Genomic DNA, 22,183 nt, shown 5'->3' with positions numbered 1-22,183 from the left:
TTTTTTAAGATTATTTTTTTATTTATTTATTTATTTATTTATTTATTTATTTATTTATTTATTTATTATAGACACACAGACAGAGAGAGAGAGAGAGAGAGAGGCAGAGACACAGGAAGAGGGAGAAACAGGCTCCATGCCGGGAGCCCGACATGGGACTTGATCCCAGGACTCCAGGATTACACCCTGGGCCAAAGGCAGGCGCTAAACTGCTGAGCCACCCAGGGATCCTCCTCTACTGGACATTTAAAAAAGAGTTAATACCTATTCTTCTCAAACGTTTCCAACACATAGAAATAGAAGGAAAACTTCCAAACTCTTTCTATGAGGCCAGCATTACCTTGATACCAAAACCAGAAAAAGACCCACTGAAAAAGGAGATTTAGCGACCAATACGCCTAAAGAAACATGGAAGCAAAAATTCTCAGTAAAATACTAGCAAATCATATTCAGAAGTATATTAAAAGAATTATTCACCACAGTCTAGTGGGATTTATTCCCGGGTTGCAAGGGTGGTACAATATTCATAAATTTATCAACATGATACACTACATTAATAAAAGAAAGGATAAGAACCTTATCCTATTGATCTGTCAATAAATGTGGATAAAACACTCGACAAAATACAGCATTTTTTCTTAAAAAAAAAAAAAAACTCTCAGGAAGGTAGGGATAGAAGGGACATACCTCAGCATCATAAAGGCCATATACCAAAGAACCACAGCTAATATCATGCTCAGGGGAGAAAAACTGAGAGTCTTTCCCCTACACTCAGAAATGAGACAAGGATGTCCAACCTCATCATTCCTATTTACATAGTACTGGATGTCTGGGCCTCAGTAATCAGACAACAACAACAACAAAATATAAAATGGTTCCAAATTGTGAAGGATGAAGTCCACCTTTCATTATTTGCAGAAACATGATGCTCTATGTAGAAAAGCCAAAAGTCGTCACAAATAAAAAATTGCTACAAATCGACCATGAATTGGAAATAGTTGCAGGATATAAAATAAATATGTGGAAATGTGTTGTATTTCTATGCAACAATAATAAGGCAGCAGAAAGAGACATTGAGGACTCAATCCCATTTATAAGTTGCAACAAAACCGATAAGATATGTAGGATTCAGGCTAACCAAAGAGGTGAATGCCCTGTACTGGAAATACTATAAAATATTGATGAAAGAAATTGAAGATGATACAAAATACAAAAATATTTCATGCCCAAGGACTGGAAGAACAAATATTGCAAATAAGATTATACTACTCAAAGCTATCTGTACATTCAATGCAATCCCTATCAACATAGCACTAACATTTTTCACAGAGCTGGAACAAATAACCCTAAAATTTGTATGGAACCACAAAAGATTGAAAATAGACAAAGCTGTATTAAAAACAAAATCAAGCTGGGGGCACCACAATTTCAGACTCCAAGTTATATTACAGATTTCTAGTGATCCAACGAGGATAGTGCAGGCCCATCAAAAAGACACATAGATCAATAGAACAGAATGGAATACCGAAACCAGACACAAACCCGAAACTCTAGGCTGAATTAATCCTCGACAAAGCAGGAAAGAATACCCAATGGTTAAAAGACACTCTCAGGCAGCCCTGGTGGCGTAGCGGTTTAGCACCCTCTGCAGCCTGGGGTGTGATCCTGGAGACCTGGGATGGAGTCCCGCATCAGGCTCCCCTCAAGGAGCCTGCTTCTCCCTCTGCCTGTGTCTCTGCCTCTCTCTCTCTCTCTCTCTCTCTCTCTCTCTCTCTGTGTCTCTCATGATAAATAAAGAGAATCTTTAAAATAAAGAAATAAAAGACACTCTCTTCAGCAAATAACGTTGCGAAAACTAGACAGCCACATGCAGAAGAATGGAATTGGAACACTTTCCTACACCATGTATAAAAATTCAAAAGGGATTGAAGACCTAAATGTGAGACCTGAAACCATAAAAAGAAGAAAAGATAGGCAGTAACCTTTTTGACTGGGCCACAGGATCTTCTTTCTACATATGCCTCTGAGACAAGGGAAACAAAACCAAAAATAAACTATTGGGACTTCATCAAGATAAAAAGCTCTGCACAGTGAAGGAAACAACCAAAGCTAAAAGGCAACTTAGAAAATGAGAGGAGATATTTCTAAGCGACAGATCCAGTAAAGACATAATATCCAAAATATAAATCTCAACATTCAAAACATGAATCATCCAATTGAAAATGGGCAGAAGACACAAATGGACATTTTCTCTAACAAGACATCCAGATGGCCGCCAGACACAAGGAAAGACACTCAACATCACCCATCATCAGGGAAATGCAAATCAAAACCACAATGAGAAATCACCTGACACTTGTCATAATGCCTAAAATTAAGAACACAGGAGACAACAGGTATTGGTGAGGATGGGGAGAAAGGGGAAGACTCTTATACTGCTGGTGGGGAAGCAAACAGGTGCAGCCACTGTGGAAAGCAGTATGGAGGTTCCTCAGGTTAAAAATAGAACTACCCTATGAACAGAAATTCACAACTAGGTATTTATCAGAAGGATACAAAAGTACAGATTTGAAGAGGAATCTGATTTTCTTCATATGCTTTGCAGGTGATTGGACGTGTCTTCCCAGGTCTCCCAGGTCCTTAAGCCGTGATCTCCTTGGACACCTTATGTCCCTGCGGACATGCCCAGCAGAGGTCAAGAGTGAGGAGGAGCAGCTGGAGCCTGTCTGACCACAACATGATGGGCTCTGACGCAGCCCACACTCTTCTCTCCTGGGGAGGCCTGAATCCCTATGAGCCTGCGGAGGGCATTGCCTCCGTGGCCCCAGGACGTGGTAAGACGCGCACGTGCCCCGAATTGTCCATGATCCGGGTGCTCTGCGTTCTTTTCTTCAAGGCTGTTGCTCCCTCATGCCCACAGGCAATCCATCGTGGTTCCACCCATCCCCACACGGAAGGCGACAGCTGGCGCCCAATGTCCTTCACAGGCCTCCTATCTAAGGGGTCTGCTTTCCAGTTCCTGCCTGGCTGGCAAGTGGGGCTTCACAGGAGCTACCCGGGAGCCGCCCAGGTGTCATTGGAAACTGCTTCCCCAGATTCAGAGGCTGCCTCCAGACCAGACTGAGAGGCTGACCGATCCAGATTGGCAGGCCAAGGGTTCAAAACCTAAGGGGACCTCAAAATACACGCTTTTTTAAAAAAAAACCACGTCCTTATATTATGTGTATATATATATATATTTTGGAGATTTATAAATCTGCCCTTTGACAACATTGAGGGGGATTCCGACATTTGTTTGTTTTGGGGTGTGTGGGTCTCTCTCGCTGTGTAAGTATGTGACCTGGGCTGTGTCATCCTAACACCTACCTGGCTTGAAACCACAATCTTTATCACTGTAGGTGCTGGCGTTGGGTGGATAGTTGGGTTCTCCTGGTCAACCCTGGTCTTTTTGTGCAGTGACTTACAGTTGGAAGTTCAGCTGAATTTCAAGGTCCAATTGGGCCACATTCACATGTCTGGCAGTGGGTCCCAGCTGAGCACCAGCTGATTCTCCTTCCTCGATGCCTCTCAAGCTGGGAGCCACATGTAGGGGCGGCCTGGTTGGGAAGCTCCTGAGGAGGAAGCTGCCCATTGGAGGGAGCCCTGGGGCTGCCTGTGTGTGGTAGTTGGTGTGGGGAGGGGCCTGGGCTCCCCAGCACCAGGGGGCCTTGAGTGTAGGCCACACAGATACCGATGGGTGTGCCTGGCCATCTCTGGGGCTTTGGAGTGGGGATAGGGGCACCCGGGAGCAGGGAGATGCTGCCCCAGGGCTGCTTCTGCTGTGGGCTGGAGGGGGGCCTGAGGGGCAAGAAGGCAACCAAAGACAGGGCTGAAGGAGCAGCAGGAGTACAAGACTAGTTTGCAAATGGTGGTTCAGGTGGCCGTTGCTCCAGGAGCCCAAGGGCCACCTGGGGAGGCAGTGCCCTTGTCAGTGGGGAGGCAGGCTGGGTGAGGGTCCCCGCCTGCCCCAGAGCTGGAGTGGCCCTGCAGGGAGACTCTTCTGAGCTCCAGGCCTATCCAGCGGCCCATCCAGCCCCTAATGTGCATGGCATGCCTCCCCTTGGTCACCAGATGGGCCAGCACACAGAAGGCATTCTCCTCAGTCAGGAATATCAGCAAAATGGCCACGATCTGGCTTGTGCCCTGGAGGTGGCCCACCTCCTGCCAAGCCAGAGCCCGATGGAGGGTGTCCACCCCTGATGCCCCTTTGAGCTCGCCCAGATTAGGTGTCAGGCTCCAATGGCTTCCTCACAGCCCAGGCTCCCAGAGGGTGCTCCCAGAGGGTGTGGAGGCCAGGGTGGAGGGCTACTCAGAAGAGCTATAGATAAATTCGACCCTAGGTCTGGGGTTTGCTGTGACATACTTGCTGCTGTGCCCTTGTTGTCAGCACAGGACCCTGGCTGGACAGGGGATGGCATCTGGGGGCTCATCATACTATGTATGTTTACAAGCAGTGCATATACTCGAAAATTAAGTGCACAACATTCAGAAAAACACTGAGGGTGGGTGTCACTTTGATCTGTCCGACCCTCATTGGGTCCATGTGTGTCCTGGTCTAGCGTCGGCTGTGCTGCATGTCCCCCAGGTCCTTTTACTGCCCCCCACGGTCCCCACCCTTGCACCCTGCTCTTCACGGGGCAGCTCCACATCTTCTTGGGGTTCAGCTCACACAGTGACACCTTGAGGCCCCGTCTTGGTGGCCTCCCCATCCCAGGGACCCCGGGGGGGGGGTGGGGCACGTGGGTCATCCTGAGCACTTTATCACACGGCAGTGTTTTGTTTGCTGCTGCAGTTCCACCTGGCCTCAGACACCCCGTGTTCCTTACCCAGAAGCCCTTGGGGCTCCCCTGAGGCCCCCAGGTTCCTGTGGGGCCCACGACCCAGCAGCCTCCTCCCCTCCGACCAAGGCCACTGGACTGTCCCCCTTCCCTCGTTCCTGTCTCAGGGTGGCCTCCTCATCCTCCTCTTCCCTCTTCCTACCAATGCTGGTCAGCCCCTTCCTCTGCTGCTCACCCTCCCTCCCTGACCTTCCTTTGTCCCCAGCATCTATCTGTAGCCCTGCAGAAGCCTTCAGGACTGTGGAGGCCCTGGCCTGGGGTTGTGAGTGAGGAGCACCCCCCTTTCTGATTTGCTCCAGTCCAGACCATCCTCCTATAGAAAGCAGGCCATTTTCCCAGAGCCCCTCACCTCTGGAGCCCTTGCTGAAGGACAGGACATCCCCCACCCCGATGCTGGAGGCAGACAATGCCCTTCCCAAAGCAGGAGTGGAGGCCACTCCTCTGAGCGCCATGGGCCGGCCCCTAGGTCCAGCTCCCTTCCTACCCACTTCCCGGGTTTGCCTCCTGAGGCTCTCAGCTCTAGCCCAGGGCAGACATGGCCCTCAAAGGGCACCAGGGGACGAGATACTGACCCAGGGGGATGGGCCAGCCTCCAGAGACAAATTCCTACAAATGCAAACCACCTCCTGAGATTGATGAAGCAGTGTCCGGGGAACTCACTGCAGAAAGCTCTGATTGTCCGTGACGTTCCACAGTGTGGGTCAGATCATCCCAAGGTCCTGTGGAGACCATACTTGGCATGCCTGAAACAGAGGGGCCAGTGGTGGGGACTGATCAACACCAGGGACATGGGGAAAGGAGGGAGCAGAATGGCTCCATTCCCCTGAATCCTGAGGGAGATCAGGACCCTCTGAGATGGCCCAGGCATGAGAGGAAGGGCCCCTCTGCCCAATGGGAGCAGCCTGACAGTCTTACCTGCTTCTATCAGTGATGATCCCAAGCTGGGCCTGGCCTGACCTAGTGACTTTGGTCCCCACCTGAGCCTCACCTGGACCTGGTGACCTTGGTCCCCACCTGCGCTCATTGGCTACTGATCACTAGGTGCCAAGATGGAACCTCACTTCTACTGATGCCCGGGACTGTCCCCAGGGTCTCACTTGTTCCTGCTGACTATCGTCCTTGACTGCACTAACCTGGCTCATCCTTGGCTCTGATGACTCCAGCCTTTTCCTCATGCTCTTCTCTGATTTTCATCTCTCTGGGCCCTCCCTGCTCAGCTTAGATTTGGATCCCTGATTGGGTCTCACCACTACCTGCTGGCTGACACACCATCTGGACATCTGGTGCACCTGAGGACTATGATCCCCATTGGCCTTACCTGCTCATACTGGCAACAACACCCACTTGGGTCTCATGGCTGGACTCTGCTATGATCCTCACCTGGGACATAATTGCTGTGCTGCTTATGATACCACTTGGGCCATACCCGCTCCTACATACCTGAGTATGCTCACCACCTGGGCCTCATCAGGACCTGGTGCCTATGATCCCCATGTGGGTTCATCGGCTACTGATGACTAGGATCCAGGATAGACCTTCACTTGCTCCTGACCCGGGGGGAAGGGCCAGCCTCCAGATAGACGTTGCTGGAAATACAACTCCGTCCTCAGATGGTTGCTGGGGTGCCGTGGAACTCACTGTAGAAAGCTCTGACAGTTCGTGACATTCCACAGTGACAGGTCAGCATCATCCCAAGGGTACCACAGAGACCCTACTTGGTCTGCCTGAAACAGAGGGGCCCTGCAGTGGGGACCTATCCGTGCCATCAGGCCATACCTGCTCGTAATGGCAACAACACCCACTTGGGTCTCACTGGCTGGACCCTGGTATGATCCTCACACAGTACATAATTGGTCTGGCTGCTTATGATATGACTTGGGCCATACCCACTCCTACATACCTGGGTATTCTCACCACCTGGGCCTCATCGGGACCTGGTGACTATGATCCCCACCTGGGCTCATCAGTAACCAATGTCTAGGATCCAGGATGGAACTTCATTTACTCCTGATACCCGGGTCTGTCCCCAGGGTCTCACATGTTCCTGGTGACTATCTTCTAATATTTTGTTCTTTTTGTTGCTACTGAGAATGGAGTTATTTTCTTAATTTCCTTTCTGAGTGTTCATTGTTGGTACAGAAAGGCTACCAACTTTTCTATGTTCATTTTGTGTCCCCCAAGTGAAATCGCTCATTAGGTCTAACCGTTTTGGTGGAGCCTCTAGGGTTTCCTGTTTCTAGTACCGTGTCTTCTGCCAATAGGGACAGTTTGACTTCCCCCTTACAGGTGTGGATGCCTTTTCTTTCCCTTGTCTGTTTCCTATGGTAGGACTGCTAGGGCTAAGAGGGGACTTCCTTGTTTTGTTCCTGCTCTTAGGGGAGACGATTTCAGCTCTTCATCATAGAGTATGATGTCAGCTACGGGCCTACCTGCACGGCCTTTATTCTGTTGATGGAAATATCCTCAAAATCCACTATGATTTTTTTTACATTTGTTTTTATTTAAGTTCGATTTGCCAACACATAGTATAACCCCCAATGCTCATCCCATCAAGTGACCACTCACTGCCCATCACCCAGTTACCCTATCCCCCCACCCACCTCCCCTTTTTTTTTTTTACATTTTTTTAAAATTGGAGTTCAATTTGCCAACATATAGCATAACACCCATTGCTCATCCCATCAAGTGCCCCCCTCAGTACCCGTCACCCAATCATCCCCACCCCCTGCCCACCTCCCATTCCACCACCCCTTGTTCGTTAACCCACTATGATTAGGTTGTACTTTGTCAAATGCTTTTTCTGCAACTATTGAGATGACCGTAGGGTTTTTGTCCTTTCTCTCGTTAATGTGGTGGATCACATTGACTACTTGCCAGAAAGGAAGTAAATTGAAGATGGGCAAAAGAGATGAATATTAAGAACTTTAAACACCTGGTTCTAAAATATATAAGCCACAGAAATTTAGAAAGTACAGCCTAGGCAATGGAGTCAGTACTATTGTAGTAACTTTGTACAGGGACAGATGGAGACTACACTTCTCGTGGGGAGAGCTGAGTAAAGTACGGAATGGAGCCACTAAGTTGTAGCCCTGAAACTAGTGTAACATTACATGTTGACTATACTTCAATAAATATTAATAGGGGTTTCTGCTAGAAATCACGGTGGATCCCTGAAAGGCATTTGCACAGCCGTTACACATATGAAGGCACCTCTGCAGAGATGATAAAGATTTCTCAAATATCTTCAGTATTGATTACTAAAAGATTTGACAGAGCTTGCTTTGGGAATGGCAGAGGGAAAGGGAGATTCTCAACCACCCCCCACCCAGCTGGGCCCGGACCCCACGTGAGGCTCCACACCACAACCTCAAGATCCTGACCTGAGCCAAAATCGAGTCAACATTTAACCAACTGAACCACCCAGGAGCTCCTTGAATGTTCTTAAGTGCAAAATCCATGCTGTGAACCCTTGGAGATGGAAGGACAGCTGGGACACCAGTCTATTGAGAAGCGTGGGAGCCTGGAGGGCCTGAGGGTGGGAACTAAGGACATGGGAGGGTGCCTGCATACCTCCCTACCTGGCGTGGTGACAGGACCTCCCCTCACACCCTTGGCCTTCAGGGTGCAGGGCTAAGTGCTGACTGGACCCCGTTGACCACAGTGATGACACGGGACCCCATTGTGGGTGGAACTGTGGCGCCCCAGGGTTCCACCGTTGCCTGGAGCTACTCTGTGTCCGCAGGCTGGGAGCCTCTGCTGAATAGTCTCTGTGCAGCATCTCCCCGTTCCCGGGTGCCCGCATCCTGACTCCAAAACCCCAGCAACAGCTGTGGACACCCATCACCCTCCTCGTGGCCAACACTTGCTGTACCTAGGTGCTGAGGACCCGCCTTCCCCCTCGGTGGCCATTGCAGAAAAGAGGGTGCTGAGTCAGGTGGGCCTGGTCCTCAGCCCAGGGCTCCCACCCTGCGGGGTCTCTAAGAACGAGGGTCCCTGGACCCTGCCATACCTAGCCAGAACGGCAGTCCTGCTGTCTGGAAAGACCGGGTCCATTCAGGGCTTGGAAGGTTGTGGGCACACAGGGGTCAGGGCGTGGGGAGGAGGCTCCTGCCAGGATGCCCCCCCTCATTCGCCTGGTGCATGAAGAGACCCTGATCTTTGGGGGTCTGGGGCCTTCTCAGGCTTCTTCATTCCTGGGTTCCGCAAACCGCTGAGGTTCTAGGCCCATCACGAGCACATTCTAGACAGAGCTCACCCCAAGCAGAAAAAGCTCATGGTGATTAGATACTCCCCAGAGGATCCATCTCCTTGGCCCCGGGGCAAGGGGTGCCAGCACAGCCCTTCTGAGCTGCCCCAAGTTTGGTGTCAAGTTCCTCCTCCTGGGGAGCCTGAGGCACCCTGGAGGCTGGGCGGGGCCATGGGGAGTGTGTCCACCTGGCTCCACGGGGACGCAGCCTGGGGCCTGAGCACCTCCTGCCCTTCTGCCAGGATGAGGAACAGATTTTCCCTGGCATTTACACCCCAAAGCGGTTCCTTCAGTTTTTCATCAGTCAGGTAAGGCCACCCCAGGACCCCCTGCTCCCTCATCCTGTCCCCTGATCCCGTGGGAGCCGAGCTCAGCCCCACCCTCCAGACAAGCCAGGCCCAACCCTGGTGACCTAAGGCTGAGGCTCACAACCCAGACCCATCTGGAGAAGCCCAGAGGGTCCCTGGAGGAGGTTCGAAGGGACAGGTTGTCTCTGCCTCAGCTCCCCCAGGGAGGCCTGGTCAGCTGCTGCAAGAGGGAAGCTCCGTAGAGCCGACGGATTCACACCTGTGTCCTGGAACACTGTGGGCTCTGCTTCTGTCTAGCTGCCTACATCTCAGAACCCCTCGCTGGCCTGGAGCCCCACTGGGAACTCCCTCCTCCTGCTCCCAGGGAACCAGGAGAATGCAGACAGGTGGCACCCGAACATGGATCTGAAGTCAGAACACTGGGTCCCCTTCCCTTTGTCACCAGCCTGGGCCACACTACAGGCCACACAGCAACCAGACAATAGAATCCCCCTGGGACGCCCGTCACAGGGTCCACACAGCCCACTAAGATGACACTGTAGGGATCCAGATACCCTTCATGCCCTGGGGCCACAGCAGCTCAAGCCGCTCGCTGGGGTTTGATAGGCAGGGCCCGGGAAGAGCAGGGCAGCACTGAACCCGCTACCGCAAGGCCCCACAGAGTCCTGGGGCCATCTGACCTCTGCCTCCACAGGGAAGCCTCCTGCTCCTAGGCCTCTGGATCAGAGTGTGATGGTGAGGATGTGGGCCCTGAGGCTCTGGCCAGCAGACACCATGCCCTGCCTCGTCTCACATACCTTCATACAAGGTGCCCCCCCAACAGGAAGAGTCCCTGACCCCGAGGGACCTAGGCTGGCCTCTCCCTGGGCTCTGGGGAGGCAGGGTGGATATGAGCCCACCCAGGCTCAGAATATAGGCTGATGGGTTGAGCCCCCGGTGGCCCTGACCAGTTCTGGATTCTTCCCTAAGGATGAGCGACCCTCTCAGAGCAGGATGTGGCCTCCTGGGTCCTGGGTGTGCCCCACAGATCCAAGTCACTGACCTAGGACAGTCGTGGGGTATAATAGGACACCCCAGGGCAGGGGCAGCAGGGGCAGGCTCCTCCACATGCTGGGTCTCCAGCAGTCATTCACCTGGCACCAGTGGGCCAGAGGCTGGGATCCAGCTGACCTGCAGGGACCCAGCACAGGGACTCCTAAGCTGCAGGGACCCACCGCACGAACCCGTAAGCTGCAGGTCCAGGTCAGGTCTACTGTCCTCAGAACTGCCTCTCAGGCCCCAACTTCAGGAAATGTGCCCACACTCGGAATCTGCCCAGGCTCCAAGCTGGGGGACTCTAGCACCTGCACCCCCATGTGAGTTTGGGTTTTCCCTAAAGGACAGTATGGTCCCCCTACCTCAGAGAAGTGCACAGCCTGAGGTCAGAGCCCCTGGGTGTTATGAAAGTTCAATAAAGTGTTGAGAGTTAAAATTCATGGCCAGCCCATTTCTGTCTCCCAGAGCTCTGTGCAAGCAGCAGGGACAGAACCCCAGAAAGGAGGAGGGATCCTTACACAGGCCACTATCAGCCTCTGCACAGTTGCCACCAGACACACAAAGCTGACCTGCCCCTGTGCCTTCCAAGGTCGGGCAATGCCAGCGGAAGGTCAATCACAGACTTATTGGGACTCAGCCCATGCCCAGCGGGCCAGGACAGGGCTGAGAGACAGTGACAGCTGGGGGCTGGTGGCCTCAGTTCACAATGGACTGTGCAAGTGCCCTGGGAGATCTCCGGCTGCCTCTGTCCAGGGAGCCTGGACTGGCTGGGCTCCGGGGGCGCTTCCATCCTTCTTTGCCCCCTGGCTGTACTCCTGGGGCACAGAGGGACAGCGGGGCAGTCAGCATGGCCCTGGAAGGGACGTCAGGACAGCAGGCACTTGCAGCTCATGCACCCGGGCCCCCTTACCGGGCGGGCTCAGCTTGCGCTGCCGCATCTCCCACATCAGCATGTGGAGGGATCCTCCATGTGCTAGTGGGTAGGGGCTGGGGGAGAGTGGGGCGCAGCCTGGGGGCCTGGAGCGCAGGGGACCAAGGGACCCCAGCCCCAGCTGACCCCCAAGTTCCTCTCACCACCACAGCTGAACGCCAATGTCTTCTGTCTGCACAGGTTTGACCCCCTGCGTACCCTCCCCACCCAGGGATACCCGCCATGTCCCTCCTGACCTAGGACTGACCCTCAGTCCTCTCCCTATCCAAGACAGCTGAGCACCAGCCATCACGCAGGCCCCACAGGCACGGTGGGTACCTCTGCCGTCCCTGGGCTCACAGGGGAAGGAAGGAGGTTTCTGCAGGACACACTCACAGGGTGACCAGCAGTGCTCCCTGCTTAGGATGGTTGTTGGTGACAGTTAGTGTTCTGTGTCCCTGATGCTGGCTTCTCCTTCCCGGTTCTCCCCACAGGAAATGAAGGAGGAGGCCCAGATCTACTCCTGGGACATCAAACAGATCGAGATATCAACAGAAGCTTCCCCAGCCATATCATGGTCATGTTCTGGGACTGCTTTGGGGTTGAGTGAGGCTGCTGGGCAAGCGGAGACTGGGGGCACCAAGGGAGGCACGAGGGCTTCTTGTAAGGAACACGGGTGTCTGAGGCCAGGTGGAACTGTGGCAACAAACAAAACACTTTCGTGTGGTAAAGTGCTTGGGTTGACCCACATGATGCCACCGGGGTCCCTGGGATGGGGAGGACACCAGGATGGGGCCTCCAGGTGTCACTGTGTGAGCTGAACCCCAAGGAGTGTGGAGCCACCCAGTGATGGGCAGGGTGCAGGGGTGGGGGCTATGGGGGGCAGTAAGGGGATCTGGAGACCGGGGAGCACAGGTCTAAACCAGGACATACATGGCCCCAATGAGGGTCAGATGGGTCAAAGTGACACCCACCCTCAGTGTTTTTATGTATTTCTGAATGTTGTGCATTTAATTTTAGACAATTTGCACTATTTATTAACATACCTTGGATGAAAAGCCCCCAGATGCCATCTCCTGTCCAGCCAGGGTCCTGTCCTGACCACACGGGCTCAGTAGCAAGTGTGTCACAGCAAACCTCAGACCTGGGGTCGAATTTATCTATAGCTCATCCGGGTGGCCCAGAACCCTGCTCTCCTCACCCTCTGGGAGCACCCTCTGGGAGCCTGGGCTGTAAGGGTGCTGTGGGAGGCTGATGTCCTATCAGGGAGGGCTCAGGGGGGCCTGGACCATGGACAGCCTCTGTCAGGCTCTGTCTCTTGCAGGAGGTGGGCCACTGCCAGGGCATGAGCCAGATCGTGGCCATCCTGCTGATGTTCCTGACTGGGGAGGATGTCTTCTGGGCGCTGGCCCAACTGATGAGCTATGGGAGGCACACCACGCAAGCTCAGACACAGGCAGGGTGAACCCAGGGTCCTGACACAAACTGTGGAGACAAGAAGTCTTGATGGCTCTTCTGTGAAGGCTCACGGCAGACTGGGGGGTGGGATGTTCAGATCCAGGACCAGGGAACCCAGGGCCTACGGCTGCTCACATTGCCTCCTGGTGGAGACCAGAGGTGCTTACACCGAGCCCTGCCTCTGACCACCACAGGTGTATCTCCACTAAGGCAAGTGTGCACCTGACAATTAGAGCATGGGCCCTCCCCCAGAAGACTCGCACAGACCACTGGCTTCCACCAAAAGTACCGATCACAGAGGCCCGCAAGGCTTCAGCTCTATAGGGAAAGTAGGATCCAGCTTCCTTTGTACTTTGTTCTTTTTTTATTATTTTTCATTTATTTTGGTCAATTCTTTTTTATTAAGTGTTAATTTTATTTATTAAAAACATATATTCATTATTTTTATTACTTTCTTTGTACTTAAATTTTCTTTATTATTTTGGGATCTAGATATTATTAATAATTAATTAATAATTAGGAAGCAGGCCAAACACACCCAGGATCTAGGATTTTTTTGGGGGGTTGTGGTTATTGTTCTTTTTCCTGTTTTTCTTTTTCTTTTTTCTGTTTATTCTGGGAAACATACTGATATGACAAAATTCGCCTCCAAAAAGAACAGAGGTGGTACTCACAGCCAGGGACTTAATCAGTGCAGATATAAGTAAGATGTCTGAACTAGAATTTAAAATAATGATTATAAAGATAGTAGCTGGGTTGGAAAAAGAGCATAGAAGACACTACACAATCCCTTACTGTAGAGATAAAACAACTAACATCTAGTCAGGTCAACATTCAAAATGCTGTAACTAAGATGGATTCCCAAGCAGAAACCCTAAAAACAAGAAAGGTAATGGACCACAGAGGAAGACTGAGGAAACACAGGCACTTATTGAAACAATAACTGTGGAGGACGAGAAAATTAAGGCCATTCCACTTTAAGTTCAGCGTTAGCACAAGTACAGCCATCCCAGGCCCCTGTGAATAAGAGCTGAACTTTACCTTACTTCAGTTGCAGGAAGAAACAGCATACAGCTTAAAGGTCCTAGAAAGCCCCATATTAGAATAAAAACAGAGCCCAAGCCAGTGGCAGGAAGCCCCTATTAGAATAAGAACAGAGCTCAATGCCCTTGAAGGCCCCATATCAAAATGTAAACAGAACTTGAGGAATTGCTCCACTCCTTCTGGAGGTCCCCTAGACCAGTCCTTAAAACTAAGCTGAAACCCACCTCGGGGTCCAAGACCCTGCTCTGTGTCAAGTATACTTGGACCCAAGATCGAGCTTGTAAATAACCCTCGTGTGTTTGCATCGGTGTCGGCTCCTTGGTGGTTTCTTGGGTTCGCAGTCTTGGGCACAACATAACACTCATATCCCAGGAGACTCAGAAGATGAAAAGAGAGAAAAAGGGGCACAAGTTTTGTTGAACAAATTATATAAACTTTTCTAATGTGAGGAAGGACCCAGACACTGAAACCAGGAGCACAGAGAACTCCCACTAATTTCAACAAAAGCCGACCATCGCCAAGGCACATCAGAGTCCAATTCACAAAATACACATGCAAGATTAGAATCCTGAAATCGGTGGGGTGGTGACAGTCCTTAACCTACAAGGGAAGACAAATCCAGAAAACAGATCTGTCCACACACACTTCACAGGCCAGAAAATAGTGGAAGGAAATATTCAATATACTGAATGGGAAAAGTATGCAGCCACGAATTCTTTATGCAACAAGGCTGTCATTCAGGATACAAAGAGGGATTAAGAGTTTCCCAGGCAGACAACAAATAAAGGAGTTCATGACCACTAAACCAGTCTGGCAAGAAAGTTTTAGGGGGGAATCCTCTAGTGAGGAAAAAAAAAAGACACCAAAAGCAAGAAAGACTAGAAAGGACCAGAGAACATCAACAGAAACACCGACTCTACTGGTAACACCAAGGCACTCAATCCATAACTTTCAAAAATCACTCTGAATGTAGATGGACTAAAAGCCCCAATCTAAAGATATATGGTATCAGACTGGATTAAAAAACAAGATCTGGGTGGTTCAGAGATTGAGTGTCTGCCTTCAGCTCAGGGCATGATGCCAATGTCAGGGACAGAGTCCCACATCGGGCTCCTTGTGTGGAGCCTGGTTCTCCATCTGCCTATGTCTCTGCCTCTTTCTCTCTGTCTCTCTCTCTCTCATGAATAAATAAACCTTTAAAAAAACACCAATCCATCGATATGATGCCTACATACCCTAACTTTATACCTAGAGACACCTGTAGATCGAGAGTCAGGGGATTGACAATCATCTATCATGTTAATGGACATCAATAGATAACTGGAAGAACCATACTTAGACAAACTAGATTAGAAACCGAAGAAGTAATCATTGTTTCATAATTAGAGATTATCCATCAAGATCAAACAATGGTAAATATTTATGCACCCAATGTGGGAGTAACTAAATATAGAAACCAATGAACAACAAACATACAGAAACTCACTGATACTAATACAATGACAGGGGATTTTCATGCCCACTGACAACAAAAGGACAGATGGTCTAAGCAGAAAATCAACAGGCAACAATGGCTTTGATGGACACTCTGGACCGGAAGGACTCAACAGACATATTTAGAATATTTCATCCTACACAGGCAGAATACACATTCCTTTCACATGCACATGGGACATTCTCCAGAACAGATCACATAATAGGCCACAAATCAGCCCTCAACAGGTATAAGAACACTGAGATCCTACCAGGTAGATTTTGAAACAATGACACTATGAAACTTTTTTTTTAATAAATTAATTTTTTATTGGTGTTCAATTGACCAACATACAGAATAACACCCAGTGCTCATCTGACACTATGAAACTTGAAGTCGACCACAAGAAAAAACACCACAAATTCATGGAGATTAAAGAACACCCTACTAGAGAATGAAGGATGCAACCAGGAAATTAAAGAAATTATAAAAATATATAGAAGCAAACTAAAATGAAAACATGTTTGTCCAAACCTCTGGCATGTAACAAAGGCAGCCCTAGGAGGGAAGTACATAGAAATACAGGCCTACCTCAAGACACAAGAGAAGCCTCAAATACACAGCCTAAGCTTACACTTAAAGGAGCTACAAAAGGAACAGCAAACAAAGCGTCAAGTCTGCAGAAGAAGGGAAATAATAAAGATTAGAGCAGAGATAAATGATACAGAAACAACAACAACAAGAAAACAGTAGAATCGAATAATGAAACTCAGAGCTGCCTCTAAAATATAATTAATAAAACTCATCAACCTCTACCCAGACTTAACAGAAGACAAAGGACCCAAATAAATAAAATCACAATCGAAAGGGGAGAGATCATATACAATGCTACGAAAATAAAACAAGTACAAGAGAACTATGAAAAATCATACGCCAACAACCTGGGAGACCTGAAAGAAATGGACAGATCTCAAGAAACATACAAACTACAAAACTAAAACAGGAAGACATAGAAAATGTGAACAGACCCACAACTAGCCAATAAGTTCAATCAGCAATCACCCACCTTCCAACAGGGCACCTGGGTGGCTAGGCAGTTGAGCATCTGCATTCAGCTCAGGTCTCGATCCAGGGGTCCTAGGATTGAGTCCCAGATCCACCTTCCCACATGGAGTGTGCCTCTCCCTCAGCCTCTGCCTCTCTCTTGGTGTCTCTCATGAATATGTAAATAAAATCTTAAAAAAAAAAAAAAAGAAACACCTCTCCCAACAAATAGAGGTTCAGGACTGGATGATTTCCCAGAGCAATTCTACTGGAAATTTAAAGAAGAGTTAATACCTATTCTTCTCAAAGGTTTCCAAAACATAGAAATGGAAGGAAAACTTCCAAACTCGTTCTATGGGGCCAGCATTACCTTGATCCCAAAACCAGAAAAAGACCACTGAAAAGGAGATTTACAGACCAATACTCCTAATGAAACATGAAAGCAAAAATTCTCAGTAAAATACTAGCAAATCAAATTCAGCAGTATATTAAAAGAAATATTCACTATAATCTAGTGGGATTTATTCCTGGTTGCAAGGGTGGTTCAATATTCACAAATCAATCAACATGATATACTACATTAATAAAAGAAAGGATAGGAACCTTATTCTGGACCTCTGTCCCTTTCGGTGCCCTCGGGAACCCCAATTAAACGTAGATTTTTCCTTCTGAGGTTGTGATTTAATTCTCTTAATCTATCCTCATAATCTTTTAATTGTTTGTCTTTTTCCCTCAGTTTCCCTCTTTGCCATCAACTTGTCTTCTATGTCACCCACTCGTTCTTCTACCTCCTTAACCCTGGTCCTTAGGACCTCTAGTTTGGATTGCATCTCATTAAATTGGTTTTTAATTTCTGCCTGATTAGATCTAAATTCTGCAGTCATGAAGTCTCTTGAGTCCTTTATGGTTTTTTCTAGAGCCACCAGTAGCTGTATAATAGTGCTTCTGAATTGGGCTTCTGACATTGAATTGTAATCCAGATTTTGTAACTCTGTGGGAGAGAGGGCTGTTTCTGATTCTTTTTTTTGAGGTAAGGTTTTCCTTCTAGTCATTTTGCTCAGTGCAGAGTGGCCCAAAACAAGTTGTACTGGGAAAAGGAGAAAAAGAGAGAAGAGAAAGAAGAAAAGAAAAAGAAAACAGAAAAAAAAAGAGAGAAGAAAAAAAGGGGGGGGGGAAGCAAACAAAACAAAAAACAAGGGGGAGTATCCTCTGATTCTTTATACTGTAAATCCCTCGACTTTCCCTGGAACTTTCCAGTGCTGCTTGGTCAATAATTTGTTTTTCCCCTGTCCCTCTAGGTGGTCTTTGGGGGAGGGGCCTGCTGTGCTGATTTTCAGGTGTTAGCACTTGGGGGAGCTGCTCTGCCCCCTGCCTGGCGCAGGGCTCAGTGGGGGTTGTCTACCCCGTGAGGCCCCAGGAGGCACGACCATGGTGGCAGTGGCCAGCTCTGCAGCCCTGGAGTCAGCCCCCGCAGTAACTCCGGGGCTCTCCGTCTGCAGGGCCTGGAGGCTCGGGGGCGGGGCCACTGATCTGCTCAGCTCGGGGCAGGAGTGTCCTTGCTGTCCTGGGCCCTCCGGCCTCTGCCTGTCCCGGGGGAGGCCGGATCCTGGGCTGTGTCCCAGCGCCCTGTGCTCCGGGGCCTGCGCTGTTGGATTCGCGCTCCCACCCCGCAGCCCCCTCCGCGGAGCCGCCGCCCGAGCCCCTCCGAGCTGCTCCGGGTCCCGCCGTGCACGCTGCAGCCCTTAAGGAGCTCGGCGCACTCTCCCGGGGCGCAGGTGCCTGTTAGTGTCCCAGGGAGCCCGAGGGCATCCCCGCCCTTCTGGGTCCTGCTCTAACTCCCTGCGGGCCCCTTTCCGCCCGGGAAGGTTGGTGCAGCTCCTGCTTCTCTGGGACGGGGCTCTCCTGTCCTGGGGACACTCGCCCGGGCCTCAGCCCGGCTCCTCGCGGGGCCCCTCCCCCTTGGAGGCCTTTTGTTTCTTTATTTCTTTTTCCCCGTCTTCCTACCTGATAGAAGCGCGAACTCTTCTCACTGTAGCATTCCAGCTGGTCTCTCCTTAAATCTCTGGCTTAATTCGAAGGTTTTCAGGATGATTCAAAGGTTACCTAGGTAATTTGATGGGGACAGGTGACTTGGGACCCTACTCTCCCGCCACCTTGCCCCGCCTCTCGTGAATAATCTTCTTAATGTCTGTGTGATCCTGTTCCTAGCGCCTTGCTGAGAATTTTTGCATCTGAGTGCATCAGGGATATGGGTCTATAATTCTCCTGTTTGGTGGGGTCTTTGGTTTTGGAATCAAAGTAATGCTGGCCTCAGAAAACAAGTTTGGAAGTATTCCATCCCTTTCTATCCTTTGGAGCAGCTTCAGTACAATAGGTATTTTTTTAAATAAATTAATTTTTATTGGTGTTCAATTTACCAACATACAGAAAAACACCCAGTGCTCATCCCATCAAGTGTCCCCTTCAGTGCCCGCCACCCATTCCCCCCCACCCCCCGCCCTCCTCCCCTTCCACCACCCCTAGTTCGTTTCCCAGAGTTAGGAGTCTTTATGTTCTGTCTCCCTTCCTGATATTTCCCACACATTTCTTCTCCCTTCCCTTATATTCCCTTTCACTATTTTTTATATTCCCCAAATGAATGAGAACATACACTGTTTGTCCTTCTCCGATTGACTTATTTCACTCAGCATAATACCCTCCAGTTCCATCCACATCAAAGCAAATGGTGGGTATTTGTCGTTTCTAATGGCTGAGTAATATTCCATTGCATACATAGACCACATCTTCTTTATCCATTCATCTTTCGATGGACACCGAGGCTCCTTCCACAGTTTGGCTATTGTGGACATTGCTGCTAGAAACATCGGGGTGCAGGTGTCCCGGCGTTTCATTGCATCTGAATCTTTGGGGTAAATCCCCAACATTGCAATTGCTGGGTCGTAGGGCAGGTCTATTTTTAACTCTTTGAGGAACCTCCACACAGTTTTCCAGAGTGTCTGCACCAGTTCACATTCCCACCAACAGTGTAAGAGGGTTCCCTTTTCTCTGCATCCTCTCCAACATTTGTTGTTTCCTGCCTTGTTAATTTTCCCCATTCTCACTGGTGTGAGGTGGTATCTCATTGTGGTTTTGATTTGTATTTCCCTGATGGCAAGTGATGCAGAGCATTTTCTCATGTGCCTGTTGGCCATGTCCATGTCTTCCTCTGTGAGATTTCTCTTCATGTCTTTTGCCCATTTCATGATTGGATTGTTTGTTTCTTTGCTGTTGAGTTTAATAAGTTCTTTATAGATTTTGGAAACTAGCCCTTTATCTGATATGTCATTTGCAAATATCTTCTCCCATTCTGTCGGTTATATTTTAGTTTTGTTGACTGTATCCTTTGCTGTGCAAAAGCTTCTTATCTTGATGAAGTCCCAATAGTTCATTTTTGCTTTTGTTTCTTTTGCCTTTGTGGATGTATCTTGCAAGAAGTTACTGTGGCCAAGTTCAAAGAGGGTGTTGCCTGTGTTCTCCTCTAGGATTTTGATGGAATCTTGTCTCACATTTAGATCTCTCATCCATTTTGAGTTTATCTTTGTGTATGGTGAAAGAGAGTGGTCCAGTTTCATTCTTCTGCATGTGGATGTCCAATTTTCCCAGCACCATTTATTGAAGAGACTGTCTTTCTTCCAATGGATAGTCTTTCCTCCTTTATCGAATATTAGTTGACCATAAAGTTCAGGGTCCACTTCTGGATTCTCTATTCTGTTCCATTGATCTATGTGTCTGTTTTTGTGCCAGTACCACACTGTCTTGATGACCACAGCTTTGTAGTACAACCTGAAATCTGGCATTGTGATGCCCCCAGCTATGGTTTTCTTTTTTAAAATTCCCCTGGCTATTCGGGGTCTTTTCTGATTCCACAGATCTTAAAATAATTTGTTCTCTCTGAAGAAAGTCCATGGTATTTTAATAGGGACTGCATTAAACGTGTAAATTGCCCTGGGTAACATTGACATTTTGACAATATTAATTCTGCCAATCCATGAGCATGGACTATTTTTCCATCTCTTTGTGTCTTCCTCAATTTCTTTCAGAAGTGTTCTATAGTTTTTAGGGTATATATCCTTTACCTCTTTGGTTAGGTTTATTCCTAGGTACAATAGGTATTATTTCTTCTTTAAACGTTTGATAGGATTCCTCTGGGAAGCCATTTGGCCCTGAATTCTCCCAATATCTTGGGAGATATTTGGTGACTGCTTCAGTTTTCTCTCAGGTTATCGTCCTGTTCAGGTTTTCTATTTCTTCCTGTTCCAGTTTTGGTAATTGGTGGTTTTCCAGAAATGCATCCATTTCTTCTAGATTGCCTAATTTGTTGGCATATAGCTGATCATAATACGTTTTAAAAATCATTTGTATTTGTTAAAATCGTTTGTATTGGTTTTGATCTCTCCCATTTCATTCATGATTTTTAATTTGAGTCTTTTCACTTTTTTTTTTAATAAGGCTGACTGGGGGTCTGTTTATCTTATTAATTCTTTCAATGAACAAACTCCTGGTTTTGTTGATCTATTCTACAGTTCTGGTCTCTATTTCATTGAGTTCTACTCCAATCTTTAATTATGTCTCTTCTTCTGCTTGGTGTAGATTTCTAGGCTTTACTTGCTGTTCTTTCTCCAAATCCCTTAGGTGCAAGCGTAGCTTGTGTTTTTAAGTTTTTTCTAATTTTTTGAGGGAGGCTTGTAGTGTAATGTATTTCCCTCTTAGGACCGCTTTTGCTGTATCCCAAAGATTTTAATTAATCCACCATCTTTTAAGTTTTAGAAGACACTGTTTCTGCCTGTTCAGGTAGATATCTGATGCACATGATATACGAGTGGCACATTCAAAATCATCAGGTATTCTTATATGTATGGCCGCCAGAATATAATTCAGGAAAATTATTTTTAGGGGCATGTTTTCCAGAGAAATATTGTTCATAGGAATCATAGTTTGCACACGTCTTAAAAGTTTTACACCGAAGCATTGAATTGAGTGATGATGTAAAGCAATCCCTTGGAGAACAGCTTTTAGCTCTCATAAATAGACTCAACACTAAAAGGGCTGTGAGCTTGATCCAGTGTGTGTAGTCTGTGATTTTGGAAGTCTGACTGGTGAGAACAAACTGTGGTTTGGATACCCTACGTTAGTCTCTAAATTTTCCTTCCTTTTGTTCAAAGACTGAAATAGTCTTTATCATACCTGGATTGGGGGATGATTTATTACTGAGTTACTAGTAGAGATATTGGAATTTTTCTTGTTATGATATTTGTAAAGTTGGCATTCTACTTCTAATTAGTCTTCGCGGTATGTAAAGAGGTTGCAAATAGGATTTCTTCTGCAAAGACTCAATAAATAATTAAATTTAAATATAATTCTTAAAGGTGTTTATCATTATGAATGCTGATAAACCAAACAATTCTATAAACAGAGAAGTGATATTTTCTTAAATGTATTAGTTGAAATTACTTTTTAAATTTAGTGAAGAGGGACTCCAGAGTGAAGAGCCACCTCCGCTGAGGTGGCTCAACGGATGAGTCTCTGCCTTTGGCTCAGAGCATGGATCCTGGAGTTACAGGATGGAGTCCCGCTTCTTAAAATCCAAGAAAACCTCTGACCTCTGCGTCCACAGGAAAGCTTGATGCTTGTGGGGCTCTGGAGCAGAGCGTGATGGTGAGGGTGGGAGCCCTGAGGCTCTGGGCAGCTGACACCATGCCCTGCCTCGTCTCACTGTCCTTCCTGGATGCTGCCCCCCTAAAAGCAAAA

At 48.4% G+C, this 22,183-nt stretch overlaps 1 pseudogene; it reads left to right on the top strand.

Annotated features, from left to right (window-relative positions):
* The window catches only part of LOC140598057 (cytochrome c oxidase subunit 1-like), a 59,773-nt pseudogene that overhangs the window by 8,039 nt on the left and 29,551 nt on the right, over nucleotides 1-22,183 (top strand).

The sequence above is a fragment of the Vulpes vulpes genome, chromosome 3, assembly GCF_048418805.1.
Source record: "Vulpes vulpes isolate BD-2025 chromosome 3, VulVul3, whole genome shotgun sequence".
Lineage (NCBI taxonomy): Eukaryota > Metazoa > Chordata > Mammalia > Carnivora > Canidae > Vulpes > Vulpes vulpes.
This window is presented reverse-complemented; position numbering and strand designations above follow the sequence as displayed.